The sequence below is a fragment of the Eptatretus burgeri genome, chromosome 11, assembly GCF_056783735.1.
Source record: "Eptatretus burgeri isolate ZD-2024b chromosome 11, Ebu_testis_v1, whole genome shotgun sequence".
In the NCBI taxonomy this organism is placed as follows: domain Eukaryota; kingdom Metazoa; phylum Chordata; class Myxini; order Myxiniformes; family Myxinidae; genus Eptatretus; species Eptatretus burgeri.
Window position 1 is genome coordinate 59,692,853 of NC_140971.1, and position 17,500 is coordinate 59,710,352.

Consider the following 17,500-nt stretch of genomic DNA (forward strand, 5'->3'; position numbering starts at 1 on the left):
CACGTATTGTGGTCCCATCGATCCGCCTGCGGAGCCCAAAACCCCAATTTGGCCTAACCTTGTGAACAGGCCAGGCCTGGACTTGTATACTGGACCTTGTGAGAAACCAGCTGAAACCCACCATCGATCTGACGGTCTTGTGCCGTCGACCTTACTTGGGGTCAAAACGCACTGAGGCTGCGTGTGCAAGCGGTGTCGGGAGAAGGAGGAGGAGCGCCATTTTGCCACATGGCGTGTTTGAGTTTGGGCGCTCGAATCCGTAGACATCGGCTTGTCACGAGCCACATTCGTGCCTTCGACACTTTTTCTCTCTCGTCAATGAGGCATCACCAAGTACTCTGTCTCTTGTATGCATGCTGTCCGTGTCTTGTCTGCATGTTGTCGAAGGTTTATCTCGCCAGGGTTCCCTTCGAAACCCGTAATCTGTAGCTCCCGAGTTAAGAACGGGTTATAGATTAATTAAAACATTGTCGTGAATGCTTTGCTTGTGTTGTGTTCCCCGATGTGTCCCCAATATATCTGCTGAGTTATATAACATTTGCCGGCTTGAATTTGTTCGTGCCGCGCCGAGGAACGATCCGCTCGATTTGGATATAAAACCAAAATGGTTACGGACTGGTAGACTCCGCTCGGTCTCTGACAAAACAGGTCTGTAACCGGGGTCTATTTCCCCAGCTGGCAAGGCACAGGTGTATTTTGGTATCATGATCTGAGGCGCGTAGCCCGAGAATTGTGCCGAACCAGCCGGCGTTATAACCCGGAGATGGCAGTGCTGTTAAGTGAAGCCGAATCTTCAACATTTGGCTGTCAAGAGTAGAGCGTGATTGAAATCACTCATCCGAATCCTTAACACTAGGGTCAAGAGTCGGGTGCGAGCCCCGACACCGCTGAATCTATAACAGGTCAGGTCAGGTATGGGAGCATGTGCCAGAACAGAGCGTCGCTGCGTCCACTTTCCGCCGGTACTCCAGGGGCCTCCGTCTGGCCATCCCCCAGGCAGATGCCAGGCCCATCCCCATCTCCTTGAGATGATGGTCAACCTGCTGCAACCTCGTGGAACGTGGTCGGCCCACTGGCCTCCTCCACTCATGAGACTCCCTCACTGAGAGAATCTGGTGAGCAGGATCAGCGTCAGGAAAACGAGCCACATGTCCATACAGCCGCAACTGACGCTCACGGACTATGCAGGTAACAAATCTCATCCTAGTCTCTCTCAGCAACCGCTCGTTGGACACAAAATCCGACCAGCCATAGCCAAGGATTCTCCGAAGAGACCTGGTACCAAAGGAATTAAGTCTCCGTCTCAGATCCTTGGTCAGAGTCCAAGTCTCGGATCCAGAGAGCAAGACTGGAAGTACCAAGGACCTGAAGACTCAGACTTTCGTCCTCCCGCACAGGTACCGGCAGCGCCACACCCCATGATCCAGTGAATCCATGACTCCCCAGGCCCGACCCAGACGTCTATTGACCTCTGACTCACAGCCAGCAGAGACATGAATATCACTGCCAAGGTAAGTGAATCTCTACACGACCTCAACATCCTCACCACAAACAGACACAGACAGGACAGCAGCATCCAAGATGTCACCGAAAGCCTGGATCTTAGTTTTGACCCAAGAAACCCGTAATCCCAGCGGCTCCGACTCCTCATTCAGCACCTCGAGGGCCCCCAAAAGGATATCTAAAGTCTCCGCAAAGATGACTGCATCATCTGCAAAATCAAGGTCCGAGATCTTGACATTCCCAAATGATGCACCGCAGCTTGATCTCTCCGACATCCTCCCTAAAATCCAGTCCATACAAGTGCTGAAAAGTGTGGGGGCCAGTACACACCCCTGACGAACTCCAGTAACAACTGGAAATAAGTCAGACATGGTACCACCACACTTCACAGCACTCTCAGTACCAGAGTAGAGTTCAGACATCAGAACGATCAGTTTTGGTGGCACCCCACAAAGACCAAGAATCCTCCAGAGGACATCCCGATTCACTGAATCGAACGTTTACAGAGATCAAAATAGGCTGCAAGCAGCCCCTGCCGAAACTCTCGTCTGCGTTCGGTGAGGACGCGAAGAGCAAGGTTACGGTCAATCGTTGACCTCTTTGGTGTAAAGCCTGACTGCTCTGGACGCTGGTGCTCAAGCAGATGGTGGCGAACCCTATCGAGAATTATCCGAGCAAGGACCTTGCCCGGCACTGAGAGCAGCGTCACCCATCGGTAGTTGTTGCAGTCTTGGCGATCATCCTTCCCTTTCCAGAGAGGGACAACAAGGCCCCTCTTCCAATCAGTTGGGATGATGCCTGTGTTCCAGGAAGAGCACAAAACTGCATGCAACGACACAAGTGCAGCAATTCCACCAGCCTTGAGAAGTTCAGCATGGATGCCACAGATCCCTGGAGCTTTGCCCCATTTCAACCGGTTCACCGCAGCCCGTGTTTCCACAAGCGAAGGTGGACCACAGTTGATTCGAGGGTCAGCAACAGGGATTGTAACACCCTTGACGTCCAACTCGACAGCTGGGGGATCAGCCTGGTACAACCGCTCAAAGTAACCGGCCCAGCGGGCCTTCACTTCAGACTCCTCTGTCAAGAGACTTCCACTCTCTGCTCTAACTGCAGTGCTCCGAGGGATGGGCTTGAATGAACGCAATGCGCGAATTCCCCTGTAAGCGGGACGAGAATCACCTGTCCACAGGTGATGCTCAACCCCCTCACAGATTCCTCGCACATAGGCCTCCTTGTCCACCCTCAGTGCACGTACAGTTTTACGCCTCAGCTCCCTGAACAGCTCAGCTCTGCCATTCAGCCTGGCCCTGCGACTCTGGTCAATGGTATCCAGTGTCCCTTGAGAGGTGAAATTCTTCTTTGCCCTGCGGTGAGTTCTAAGACATCCACCGGCAACATCAAGGACGGTGGTCTTGAAGGCACTCCACAACTCTTCAGGACCCCCCAAGTGTCCACTCAGCCTGTTCGCAAACTCCTCTGCTACTCTCTCATCCCTGAGCTTGCCCAACATCCAGCCAAGGCTGGGATGGTACCATTCTCCAGGATTTAAGGTGCAGCTTTAGAGTTGCTACAACAAGCCTGTGGTCAGTATTGAGGAAATGAGCACTCTGGTGGACCCTGCAGTTCTGGATCATCCTCCAACGACCGTCAATGAGGACATGGTCAATCTCCTTTTCCACACCGCCAGCATTGGAATACCAAGTCCAGCGATGAGCTTGTGGGCGCTGAAACCTTGAACCAGCCACCCTAAGTTCATGACTTCTTGCAAAGTCAAGGAACTTAGTGCTATTCTGGTTCATAGTTCCTGACCCATGGGGACCAACACACACCTCATAACCATCCCTATCAGTTCCAGTCGATGCATTGAAATCCCCCAAGACTAGAAGTGTATCTCGTCTGGGGCACTGATCAACCACAGACTCGAGCGTGGCATTGAATGCATCCTTCACGGTGAGATCACTCGCCTCAGTCGGAGCATAAACAGAGACCAGGGAAATGACACCTAAGGAGTGACGAATCCTTCATCTCATAATAAGCTCGTTGACCCGTGTTGCTTCAATTATCATTGGGATCAGCTTATTGGACACAGCTACAGCAACTCCTTGGGTATGGTTACCATCAGAGCGACCAGACCAATAGTAGGTGTAACAACCCACCATTATCTCGCCGCAATCCGGTCTCCGAACCTCAGAGAGAGCTGCAATCCCGATGTCCAAACGCTTGAGCTCAGATGATAACAGAGACAGGTGATCATCCTCTCTTAGGGATAGGACATTCCAGGCACCCACCCGAAGGGACCGCCTCAGGTTAACCCAAGGAGACCGCCGTCTGGTGGACGACACCTCAGCACCACTCCGACACACTCTCCCGCAATCTGACCCAGGGATGTTACCCCATGGTTTCCCTCCTGTTATCAAAGATTGGGGGTCCCGAAGGCTTTGCCCCAATCTTGTCATCCGGTGAGCTGCCCTGCGAAGGGAACCTGCAAAGGAGGTACTCTCACGGAGTGGGTTTTCAGATTTTTTTGCGTTTTTGTGTTTTGCGGAATGAAGGGTTTTACGGTGGCCGGAGTGCAAATCCTGTCACCAACCTCCTAATAAAAAAGTAACCCAACTGCAGGAGGACGTCCGCAGACACAGTTGGGCACTCGATATGGATGGCCGTTGGCTCACAAGGAGCTCCTCCGCCCTTTGACAATATAATTCATTTGAAATAAAAAAAGAAGTTCAAGGCCGACAGTCTGGAGAAAAACACTAACAAACAAAGACTCTGAAGTTTACTACCATTGACGCACCCTCTTTTACACAACATTAATTGACATGCCAAATTATTTATTTGTGCCTGTTGTTTGTGTCCTTTGTGATGGCCCTAAAAACAGCAAGTTTCCTGTTTGAAATGATTTTCAGCTTTGTTTGAAAATCAGATTGAAGCAATTGCTTTACCGCACTGTCCGCATGCGTGCTCGGGACGAGATTCAACACAATTTGCCAAATTCAGCACCAAAGTACTGATAAAATGCAGATTCGTGTTCCAATTCCTGTTCTGCAGTGTTCAAAATACAACATTCAATTGAAATTAAGTCGTTCCTCAATCAAAGAAAGAGACTACTAGACAGAGTGAACTGATTTATTGCTTAACCCTGCTTTATGCACCGTTCTTGGAGAAAGCATGCTTGAAAACAGATACATTGGATATGAGAGCATTAAAAGTGTTGATCAATTTATTTTAAGAGGAATAAGAAGGAGAACACATTTTCGGGACTGAACATATGAGTGGGACTCGACATGAAAGCTGTTGCAATCACAGGTATATCAACACTCAATGCAACAAAGGTGTGTGAAGCTGCTATTTTTGACCGCTATCTACACACGTGGGTGGGTTTCAGGAGATGGAACATCCTACTAGGTCTCAAAGTATCCATCTCCGTGTGTGTGTGTGTGTGTGTGTGTGTGTGTGTGTGTGTGTGTGTGTGTGTGTGTGTGTGTGTGTGTGTGTGTGTGTGTGTGAGTGTGTGTTCCAAACATAGTTTCATGGATGAATTAATTATCAAATGATATAAATGTTTTTGTGATCCAATACTCCTCCAATTAGGAAAAATGTATGACTGGATGACACACCATACCTTGTACTTTCAGGAGATGGAGATTATTTTTTCCGTTTTTCTTCTGGCCACCTTGATCTCTGCTGCGTGTTGTTCAATTGGACAAAACGATTACTGGCATGAACATAGAAATTGACCCAGGAATGTGTACCTATAGTACCAATACAGAACACACACCATCAAAAATCCCTGGTGCAGAAAGGCTAATTACAGAGAGAGGCAGAGAAAGACAGATACAAGCAGACTGCCATGAACAAAATGAACAAGTACAGATTGACCCACTTCATTCATTATTTTTTTTAATAGCTTTCAACTGCCACAACCGCAATCCCGAGTATCACGGATGGAGTCCAAACTTCAAGTTGAACAAACAAGCATAACATTATGGGCTTTAACCTGAGCGAAACTGAACTGTGGGTCATAAATGGAACTCCACATATTTACACACACACACACACACACACACACACACACACACACACACACACACACACACACACACACACACACACACACACACACACACACACACACACACACACACACACACACCTGGAATTATATATATTTTCCTTATAATTTCGTCTCCCTCCCCTTTCTCTCTTTGTCCGGCAAACCTATCCTGTCAACCTAACTAGTGGGGAAACTTAGCTAAATATAGCATAACAATTGTGCATTTTGTGAGGAAAGCACCAAATTTGGCACACTAGTAGCCTATCATATTATGAACAGATTTGGATATTTGGCCATCTCAAATTCAGCCGCTGATGGCTGTGGCAGCCATTTTCCACTGCAATCAAAAATTTTCAGATGGCCCAATATCCAAATCTGTTCATAATATGATAGGCTGATGACTATCATAATATGATAGGCTGTTTGTCAAAGGGCAAAAATCGATAATATGCGAGAGCTGGAGGTGCCTTCGCGCCAAATGCTACTCCTCCTAGGGTTACGGTCAGATGGTCATAAAAATTCACAGTAATCATCTGGAATGCATTGTGCACAAATAATCGAGCCGGATTTTCGATTTATATCTTTGTTCACCCACAGCACCCCATTGAACTTTGGGGATTTCCGATATCAAACCGCATTTTCGGTACTTTTCATTCAAATGGATACCGAGTAGTTATCAGTCGATGGAAGTCGATGAGATTTGTTATGCATAATCTTTAGGTGATTCTCTATCCGCTCTATGACATCCATTTTTTTCTATGTCATAGTTTCCAAATGGTAACCCTCTGAACTTGGGTATCCGAGGGCCATTGAGCATTCCCGATGAAAATTCAAAGTACACCAGCTCCAAGACGGTTGAACGAGTCGAATGAATCTTTACATGCTGAAAGACCGTAATGAGTACTACAACTTTGCTCATTTGCATAATGACCTATCTCGAGTAGGTCAGGGGTCAAAGGTCAATAAGTGCATTTTTCGGGCAAAATTACCATTCAAGGCACCCTTGCTCCGACACGGATTAACCGATACGAATGAAAGTTCATCGGTACATAGTACTCAAGGGGTACTACAACTTTGCTTCAGGACATATTGACCTATCTTGGCTAAGTCAAGGGTCAAAGGTCAATGAGTGCATTGTTCAGGCAAAATTATCATTCAAAGCCCCCTTGCTCATACATGGGTTAACCGATTCAATTGCAATTTCGTAAGTACTTAGTACTAGATTAACTCAGATCAGGGGTCAAAGGTCATTGGATGCTCGGCGACACATGGCCACCTACCGGCTTGTCCTATTATTATCCTATCCTCTATCCTGTCTATCGATGCGGGTCCTTACGTGCGTGGCCGTATGTGCGTGCCCGTACATGCGTGGCCGTACGTGGGGGAAAAAAACAAGACAAAAAAAAAAAAGAAAAAAGAAGAAGAAGAAGAATTTTGACTTCAATCGTGACGTCATAGCACCGTGTCCTGTCATTGGTTTGGTAAATAAATTGCCATAACTTGGGAAGCACTTGTCCGATTAATATCAAACCTTGAAAAGGCACATCCACAGGCTTCCAGCAATATACCTGGCAAGTTTCAATTTGATCGGACCAGTGGTTGTCGAGAAATAGCGGTCGCAGACACACACACACACGCACGCGCACACGCACACACATTGCTGGAATTTTATATATATATATATATATATATATATATATATATATATATATATATATATATATATATATATATATATATATCTTCTTCTTCCTTCGGCTGCTCCCGTTAGGGGTCGCCACAGCGGATCATCCGTATGATCCGCATAGTGATTTGGCACATGTTTTACGCTGGATGCCCTTCCTGACGCAACCCTGGTCACCTCTTACGACACAGGGATATGATACACCTATTTTAACCGGGGTATACACCGGCCCAGTACACTGGTACTCATTTCGCTGACCTCGGAAGGATGACAGGCTGAGTCAACCCTCTGGTGTATTAATTCAGTGGCCGAACGGGGCTTGAACTCAGGACCTTTTGGATCCCAAGCCGCTGCCTTAACCACTGCGCCAACACCAGGCTCATATATTTATATTTATATATATATATATATATATATATATATATATATATATATATATGTATATGTATATGTATATGTATATGTATATGTATATATATATATATATATATATATATATATATATATATATATATATATATATATATATATATACATACATACATATATATATATATATATATATATATATATATATATATATATATATATATATATATATATTTGTGGATTTTCGCCCGTTCGGCGTGCAGGCGACCTCCTTTAGCTCAATTGAGGCCTTGCGCGCCCACCGAACGAGCAATCTCGTCGCAGCTTTTGGATCAACGCCGAAACCCAGCTACGGGTGCTTTTAACCACACCATAAACCAGCGAACTCTTCTGTCCATGCGCTACAGGGTCGATCGCCGAATTGTCGATGAACCAAATTATTCGCGCAGACAGAAATGCCGGGAGTTTATACCTCATCGGAGCCTGCACGAAAACGAGCCGCTTTAAGCTTCAGGACATATTGACCTATCTTGGCGAAGTCAAGGGTCAAAGGTCAATGAGTGCATTGTTCAGGCAAAATTATTATTCAAAGCCCCCTTGCTCATACACGGGTTAACCGATTCAATTGCAATTTCGTAAGTACTTCGTACTAGATTAACTCAGGTCAGGGGTCAAAGGTCATCAGATGCTCGGCGACCCAAGGCCGCCTACCGGCTTGTCCTATTATTATCCTATCCTCTATCCTGTCTATCGATGCGGGTCCTTACGTGCATGCCCGTACATGCATGGCCGTACGTGGGGGAAAAAAAACAATACAAAAAAAAAGAAGAAGAAGAATTGTGACTTCAATCGTGACGTCATAGCACCGTGTCCTGTCATTGGTTTGTTAAATAAATGGCCATAACTTGGGAACCACTTGTCCGATTAATATCAAACCTTGAAAAGGCACATCCACAGGGCTCCAGTAATATACCTGGCAAGTTTCAATTTGATCGGACCAGTGGTTGTCGAGAAACAGCGGTCGCGGACACACACGCACACGCACACGCACACTCACACGCACACACATTGCTGGAATTATATATGTATAATTTCTCTTGTGGCTCCGGTATCATTATATATATATATATATATATATATATATATATATATATATATACAGTGGGGAGAACAAGAATTTGACACTGCCGATTTGCAGGTTTTCCCACTTCCAAAGCACGTCAAGGTCTGTAATTTTTATCAAAGGTACACTTCAACTGTGAAAGACGGCATCGAAAACAAAAATCCTGAAAATCACATTGTATAATTTTTTAATAATTAATTTGCATTTTATTGCATGAAATAAGTATTTGATCACCTCCCAACCAGAAAGAATTCCGGCTCTCACAGACCTATTCGTTTTGTCTTTAAGAAACCCTCCCATTCTCCACTCATTACCTGTATTAACTGCACCTGTTTGAACTCGTTATCTGCATAAAAGACAGCTGTCCACACTCAATCAATCAGACTCCAACCTCTCCACAATGGGCAAGACCAGAGAGCTGTCTGAGGACATCAGGGACAAAATTGTAGACTTGCACAAGGCTGGGATGGGCTACAGGACAATAGGCAAGCAGCTTGGTGAGAAGGCAACAACTGTTGGCGCAATTATTAGAAAATGGAAGAAGTTCAAGATAACAGTCAATCTCCCTCGGTCTGGGGCTCCATTCAAGATCTCACCTCGTGGAGCCTCAATGATCATGAGAAAGGTGAGGGAACAGCCCAGAACTACATGGCAGGACCTGGACAATGACCTGAAGAGAGCTGGGACCACAGTATCAAAGAAAACCATAAGTAACACACTACGCCATCATGGATTAAAATCCTGCAGCGCACGCAAGGTCCCTCTGCTCAAGCCAGCGCATGTCCAGGCCTGTCTGAAGTTCGCCAATAACCATCTGGATGATCCAGAGGAGGAATGGGAGAAGGTCATGTGGTCTGATGAGACCGAAATAGAGCTTTTTGGTTTAAACTCCACTCGCCGTGTTTGGAGGAAGAAGAAGGATGAGTACAACCCCAAGAACACCATCCCAACCGTGAAGCATGGAGGTGGAAACATCATTCTTTGTGGATGCTTTTCTGCAAAGGGGACAGGAAGACTGCACCGTATTGGGGGGAGGATGGATGGGGCCATGTGTCGCGAGATCTTGGCCAACAACCTCCTTCCCTCAACAAGAGCATTGAAGATGGGGCATGGCTGGGTCTTCCAGCATGACAACGACCCGAAACACACAGCCAGGGCAACTAAGGAGTGGCTCCGTAAGAAGCATCTCAAGGTCCTGGAGTGGCCTGGCCAGTCTCCAGACCTGAACCCAATAGAAAATCTTTGGAGGGAGCTGAAAGTCTGTGTTGCCCAGCGACAGCCCCAAACCCTGAAGGATCTGGAGAAGATCTGTATGGAGGAGTGGGCCAAAATCCCTGCTGCAGTCTGTGCAAACCTCGTTAAGAACTACAGGAAACGTCTGATCTCTGTAATTGCAAACAAAGGTTTCTGTACCAAATATTAAGTTCTGTTATTCTGATGTGTCAAATACTTATTTCATGCAATAAAATGCAAATTAATTATTTAAAAATCATATAATGTGATTTTCAGGATTTTTGTTTTAGATTCCTTCTTTCACAGTTGAAGTGTACCTATGATAAAAACTACAGACCTCGACGTGCTTTGTAAGTGGGAAAACCTGCAAAATCGGCAGTGAATCAAATACTTGTTCTCCCCAATGTGTGTGTGTGTGTATGTATATGTATATATATATATATATATATATATATATATATATATATATATATATATATATATATATATATATATTTATATTTATATTAATATTATTGTGGATTTTCGCCCATTCGGCGTGCAGGCGACCGCCTTTAGCTCAACTGCGGCTGTGCGCGCCCACCGAACGAGAAATCGAGTCGCAGCTTTTGGATCAACGCCGAAACCCAGCTACGGGTGCTTTTATCCACACCATAAACCAGCCAACTCTTCTGTCCATGCGCTACAGGGTCGATCGCCGAATTGTCGATGTACCTAATTATTCGCGCAGACAGAAATGCCGGGAGTTTATACCTCAACGGAGCCTGCACGAAAATGAGCCGCTTTAAGCAGCTCATTCCGTTTGCGATTGCCGAGCGGTTTTATATCGCCAAGCCCCGTCGGACCAGATGTACGTTTTATCCGCTATTAATCAGCCAGCTAATTATTCCGAACGCAATTATGGCAGTCAATGGAGGAAGGGACGCAACGAGCAGGTGACATTCAAAAATGGGGAACATTTATTCGCACACGTAAGCAATGCAATGAATGGGGATAGGGGACAAGACATGAGCAAAAACTTACAGCCAATATCTATTTATTATGTACATGCACTTAATCAGTTCTACTTGGTTGACAATGTGCCACAGACTTTCATGCAAACCCCAAGAAAGAAAGAAAGAACCGGCTCGTAAGCCTTTAATATTCCTCGGAGCTGGGATGACCGAGGGAATTCCCAGAGACCGGGCAGGTTACCTTGTCGCCATCGTGGCGACTCGATGGATCTTTTGTTTGTGGGGGCCCTCGGTATGTCTCTGTTCACCGGGGGGTGTCACCAAACGCGTCAGTCGCTTAAGCGGCTCGAGCAGCTTGGCGGGCTGCCCTTCTTGGTCGCTTGGTTTTCCCTGCGGCCTGGTCAATCGGGCCTGGCCGACGATGCTTCAGAGGAGCGAACGGGCATTGCTCTTCTAGAGTTGATGCTCTTTAAGAGCCCACTCACTCCTCAACGTCGCTCGACCAACTCGGGGCCTGATCGCTCGGACCGTTACGTCGCTTGCTGGCGACTTCTCTCGACTCCAACTCAACTGCCGGCTTCTCCCGTCTCCCGACTCCACTGCTGACTCCAACGGCTCAGCCCAACTCTTCTCTCAACACCACGCGACTGCCTCCACCAACCAACAACGCTCTCGGCACCCTTGGCTGGAAGCAACAAACACTCCCCAACACCCCACGCACCATAATCAGTTGAGATTCCACCGCATGGCCAAAACGGCCTTGAGCGCACCCAGAGAGCCATGCCCCAGGCGCCAGGCACGTCTGACCTCGCTGAAAGCAGAGGTGGGGGTAACGCCGACCAGCGCACGAGTCCCGGCTCCAAGTCGATCTCCGAGACCCACACGGCAGTTAGACGGTAGCAATTCCATTTAAACCACATTTTAACTACAGGCTCGTTATAAATCAATAGGAATAACATTTGAACCATTGCAAACTCATTTTTCCGTACAGCGCGTTCTTTTGATAAAATCCCAGCACCTGACAAAACAACCACCCGTGGCCTGGGGCAACTGGAGGCCAATAAACCCTCTTTATTCGCCCCCACCTCTCTCAAAGCCCCCACATCACATTGATCATAATACAAATCCCATCGATTGATCTCCACCAAACTCACTCTCACACGGGAACTGCTGGCATTTATCTCAACAACGTTAAACCGCATCACTCGAGCAATGAAAAACAAATATGCAATGAACAGCAACCCACAACCCACATCACGAGTCCGTCTCTTGGTTGTCGACTCGATGTTGTGACTCGCGACTTCCTTTAACGCCACGGGCTCACCGCAACCTGTTGAAGCTGCCCGAACAACACCGGCGCGCATTTCCTCACGAACGCTGCAGAAGCGCGGGAACTCATCGTGAGAGCTGATACGGCTCTCGCCGCTCCCGAACCGTACATCACCGCCGCAGGCAGCAACGAACGGCCGCTCCCGTTGCATTGACGCGGCTCCCGCCGCCAGAACCTCGCCCTCGGTACTCGACGAAGGCATCGAAGAGAGCACCGGCACACCTGGAGGTACGAACCGGAGACCCAGCCCGAGGTGCGCCAGCCAGTCCCGACCCAAAAGGACGGGCCCCTCCCCTCGCACCACGAACACCGAGAGTAGGGCGCTTCGCCCCCGGTAAAGCACCGAGACGTCGGGCGCTGCAAGCGGCGCAACCGCTTCGCCGGTGTACGCACGCGATGCGCGGGCAGCACGAGTGGACTCAATTCGACACCCGATCAGTGCCCCGATCACTTCAACCTCCCCTGCCACTGATCTTGTCATCTCCGGATCAATTGGAAGCAGGTCTAACTCCGGCAGCATCTCCCGCTCCGGGTCGCTGGAATCTCTGTGCCCCGGCCGCAAAACTCGACCCGGGGCGTCACCGTGCACGCTTTGCACCGAACACCATGCCGGCAGTAGGTCTTGACCCGGGACGGAAGGACCGCTTCGCACACCGCCATCTATGACTGTAATGATGGGCGATGACTCTCGGCGCACACCCCGTAGACGTCCTCGAGTGCTCAGATCGCCGTCCGAGTGACTGCATTGCAACGCTCGCCCACGACCCGCGCCGCAGACCGTGCGTGCGGCCGTACGCGCCTGGCACATCGCGCTGACCCCCGGACCATCTGCTGTGCCCCGACCATCGAGACCCCGGACATTCTTCAGAGCTCGCACGACGTCCCACGCCGCGTTCGAGCCGAACCGCGTGTCCTCGTTCTTTAGCCGTGGCTCTGCAGAAATCATTCCCCCAATCTGTCGTGCCTCAATAAAACGAACACTGAGCGCGGCCGTTGCCCACTCGACGTGGCCGAAGTCGATTCCGACGAAGGCGGGCACGCGTTCGTGCGCCGTGCGCCGTGCACCGCCCTTCTGCCATGCTCGTGCTGGCGAGACCCTTGGCTCCGTAGCCTGGAACCGCACGGGTTATTTGCCGCCTTGCACACGCCGATCCGAAGATCCTCGTCAGCCAACTGTGGTGTACTGGATAGAAGATGCTTAGCAGGCAGACACGAGTGGGGGAACAGTCGAGCCGGGCTGTGTTTCACAAGCGCGAGCGCGGGCGTACTTTGCCCGCGGCTCTCCTTTATTACGTATTCAGCACACTCACGAGCCGGGCGACTCCAGCATTACTGCAACGCCTCAGGCGGCGCGCACACCTTATATCCCTTGCAGACCCGATGACCACGACGACCCCTCCTCCCATCATCATGCCCCGCCCTGCATGCTCCTTTAGGAAACCCCAAATTTAATAATCGGCAGGCGTCAAATCAGGGGAACGTGATGGCCAAGAAATTTCTGAATTTCACGTAATTATTCGGTGTCCATGCTCTTTTGGTGAGAATAATTGATCGATGAAATTTAAAATAAAATTCCACGATTTTGGTCCTTTATTCAGTTGTGAATTTTTCCACGAGTAATTTCCAAATGTTAATCTAATTCCTGAAAAGAAAAGAAAAACAAATGATTAAAAAACAGAAATGTTATTTAATTTCGAAATCCCGAGGTGACTTTTGGGTCACCCTGTATATATAAAAGTGTGTGTGTGTGTGTGTGTGTGTGTGTGTGTGTGTGTGTGTGTGTGTGTCTGTGTGTCTGTAGTATGGCCATCATTCTTTTAAACTGAATTGTATACAACACTGCACAGGCAAAAACAGCATATGTCCGTTGGCAGATAAAATTCTGTGGAGACTCAAAGAGTGTCGGAAGCCAATTGGTTTGTTTCTGGATGAGTCAGGTCTTATCTCACCAATACATATCTGAGTGAGAAGGTTTCCTCACCCTTCTGTCTGTCCTGACAGCTCACAGCGTGATGTTCACTCATCTCGGAATCACAGCTAGCTGACAGGCTATGGTAATGATAGGCTTAGACTTTGACCATGACTAGACAGGTTGTTTGAATTTACTTTTCTCATTGTTTTAAGACTCCATGAAGGGGCCATAATTTTTTTTTTTGCTTTTAATACTTTTAAAACAGGGGTACTCCTGCCTCATATCTTACTCAGCTTAACGCCGTGGAAACAATGGCCTTTGAGATTATTGGAATCTCACACGATGAAGCTGAATCTTCTGGGTCGATCACTTCGCACTCACTGACAGGTCAGTGGTCTCTTTGTCTTCTACCACCTAATTTCTGGTGTTGCACCCTCTGCCCTCTTCGTGCTTTGTCCTCCCTTCGTTTCTGCAGGGCTCACACAGTCCACCAGCATCAGCAACCCCCTCCTAGGGAAACTCCAAAAACACAGAATCAGTGCTCACTTCCACCCTCATTCCTCCCCTCCCATTGTGGAAGTAACTCCCACATTCTCTTCAATCTCATTCTTCCCTCCATGTCTTCAAGACAGCTGTTCATCACCATCTCAGATTGCCACCAATTCAAAACCATCATCTTTTCTATCCCTGTTAATGCACCTCACCCCACCCCACCCCCCCCCAAAAAAAAAATCCAGTATTTCCTTCTTGAGAGTTTGCTCCTGGATCCATCTTGTCCACTCCCTGTATCTTTCCTACCCCTCGTTCTTAGCCACGTCCCTCATTTTTAGCCACATTTACGTCTGGCGTCTATTTTGTCCTTCGGCCCTCCTGTTGGAGTTTTTCTCCTCTTTTTACTGTCCCTTTTGTTCTGTTGCATCCTGATCCATTATGTGTTCTCGCTCTTCCAGAAGCCTTGACTTTTTACACAAACAAACAAAAAACTGCACATATAAAAATAAATAAATCTGAAAACATGCAATTACAGATGACTTACAACAGTCTTTGTGATTTCACGTGGAGTGAAGCTTGGGGTGGGAAGGAGGGTGTTAATTTTCGACAATATGTGTTGGGAAAAGGAATGGGAAGGAAAGGTGAGAGTGAGGAGGGAGGGAGATTGGGAAGGGAGGGAGATGGAGGTAATGGGAATGTATGGCATGTACATGACAGGATGGAAAGGGAGAAAGCGAAATCCCATCATCCTTCCAGCAAAATATGAAGATTTCCACTTACAGCACACTGTATAGTGGGACTGCCAGAGGAGAAGTACTGGGTCACAAACTTCCACTTTGGGACTGAACTGCAGAGCCCTCCATTCATTCTTGGCTGTCCTTTTTGCAAACAGTGGTGTATTCAAATTAAAAAAAACAAAACGAGTCGTCTGCCATGGACAGATAAATCTTATAATCAATGGACAGTTCTGCTCATAACCTCCTTAATACAAGTTAGACATTCAGCATTAGCAAGGAAGCTTTTGTTTCAGCCCATCACCACCTCACTCATCCACTATACTTGACTTGAACCTGCTTTCACAGAATACTATCATTTTTGGTTTTAAAACATTGCTATGAAGTGTTGTACGCACATTTTCCTGCAAACATCTTCGTGTTGAAAATAAAAGCAAGGACAAAGAAGAAGAACCCTGACTACAAGGATAGGGACTGAAAAGTTTCAGCATCTTTGTTCAACCTGTTTGGAGCTTGCATTGAGCTTGTTCTTTTGCGTGAGCTCCCCGGCCTTGTTATATTACAAGACATATTTTTGGTCAAACTGATGTCCAAAGGCACATTAGATGACTGAGCATGTTTTCTTCTACAGGGGGCTGCCACACAGAAGTTGGCTAAAAGACGTTCGACCTGTCTGTTGTCTCATCTTTCCAACAGTTGTTCTGTACATCCATTCATTATTCTTCCTACCGAGGTCGAAACTCTCCGTTAATCTCCACTCCTTTGCCCCTCACTTCCCTGTTTGTCCAATCTCATTCTTCAGTGGTACTGCAGTCATTCAAGATGATGGCTCACTTCTCTCATGTTAGGCCTAACTTACACCTTGTTAATTTACTTATCCCATATCCACTTGTTTATTTCCAACGCCCTGTTTGCTGGAAAATATTCCAACGTTTGTTTGGAAATGGTGCCAGAGTTCAAAGAAAATTAACCTATGCAACCCAAAGAACCACCACTATTAAGTTTTGTTCTGTATGGATCCGGAGTCTGGGGTTACGATGAAGGAACTACTCGGACATTCGCACGACCATCAGTCCTGAGGCTGCCAGTCACGGATAATTCAGTGGTCCAACGGGTTGTTAGGCAACTGTGGCAGTCAGTTAAAATTACCAAAACCTAGCAGAGTTCTCGCTCCTTGGCGAGGCAACACCAACTGGTGGGGCTTGCCCTCAACAGCCACCAGTCTACTTATTATGTACAGACGAGCGAACCGTGGGTGACCATTGGTTAATCGCAGAGCAAATCAGTGGGGCAGAACGTCCCGTCTAACTATGCTTACACACTAAATCGGAGCGATGGAGGAAGGGCGAAAGCAAGCAGGTCGTAAGCATTTAACAGTTCAACAATAAGTCTCATATTTGTTGATAAAACTCAACAAAACAATGTCCATTCAGGGCATATTTACAATCAGCAATCAACGGGCATATATTTACAAGGCACAGACAGGAATTACAAGTAAAGATCACAACTAAATGGCACCAGAGAAAAGCGATTATTATTAAGGCCTCCGGAGCCCACGAGACGAGTGGGGAGCGCTTACAGCAAACGAGACGAATGGAGAGCGCTCCCAGCAAATGAGGTGAGTGGAGAGTGCTCCTGGCAAATGAGATGAATGGATAGCACTCCCGGCAAACGAGACGAATGGAGAGTGCTCCCGGCAGGTGAGATGAATGGAGAGTGCTACGTGGAAAGGTGTCAAGAGCACTTGCCGATCTCATCTGTATGAACACCAAAGGTACATTTGAGGGTGACATTTTCCCAAGGAGATGCTTTGATGCTCATGTTGAGTGCTTGGCTGATGGACTCCATCTATAATAATAAATGTCAGTGTGTCAGTGTGTCTCCTCCATAACTCCAAAACCATAATACCAAGCAGCCTAAAACTTTGCATGCATACTAAGGGAACTCTAAGGAAGGTATGAGAGAAAATTGGGTGTTTGGGTTACCGAAAACACCCCTTTGGAAGATAATTAATGACCTTATTAAATTACACCCTTTATCAGGCACATCCTCGGCCACCTTGCTGGCATCTTAAGGAGGCCACAGTTACCTAGCAGGGGACTTAATTCAC

At 47.3% G+C, this 17,500-nt stretch overlaps 1 protein-coding gene across 4 annotated transcripts in view; it reads right to left on the reverse strand.

Moving 5' to 3' along the window:
• The window catches only part of LOC147017196 (alpha-tocopherol transfer protein-like), a 101,988-nt gene that overhangs the window by 57,672 nt on the left and 26,816 nt on the right, over positions 1–17,500 (reverse strand). The window contains exon 2 of one of the 4 annotated variants that reach the window (XM_085846654.1): positions 16,970–17,147. The exons of 1 other annotated variant lie outside the window; for it this stretch is intronic. The gene's annotated coding sequence lies outside the window, so the exon portion shown is untranslated. Of the gene's footprint in view, positions 1–5,128; positions 5,454–15,436; positions 15,734–16,969; positions 17,148–17,500 lie in introns of those variants that run through there. 2 more of the 4 variants (XM_085846655.1, XM_085846653.1) reach the window with 2 other exon arrangements.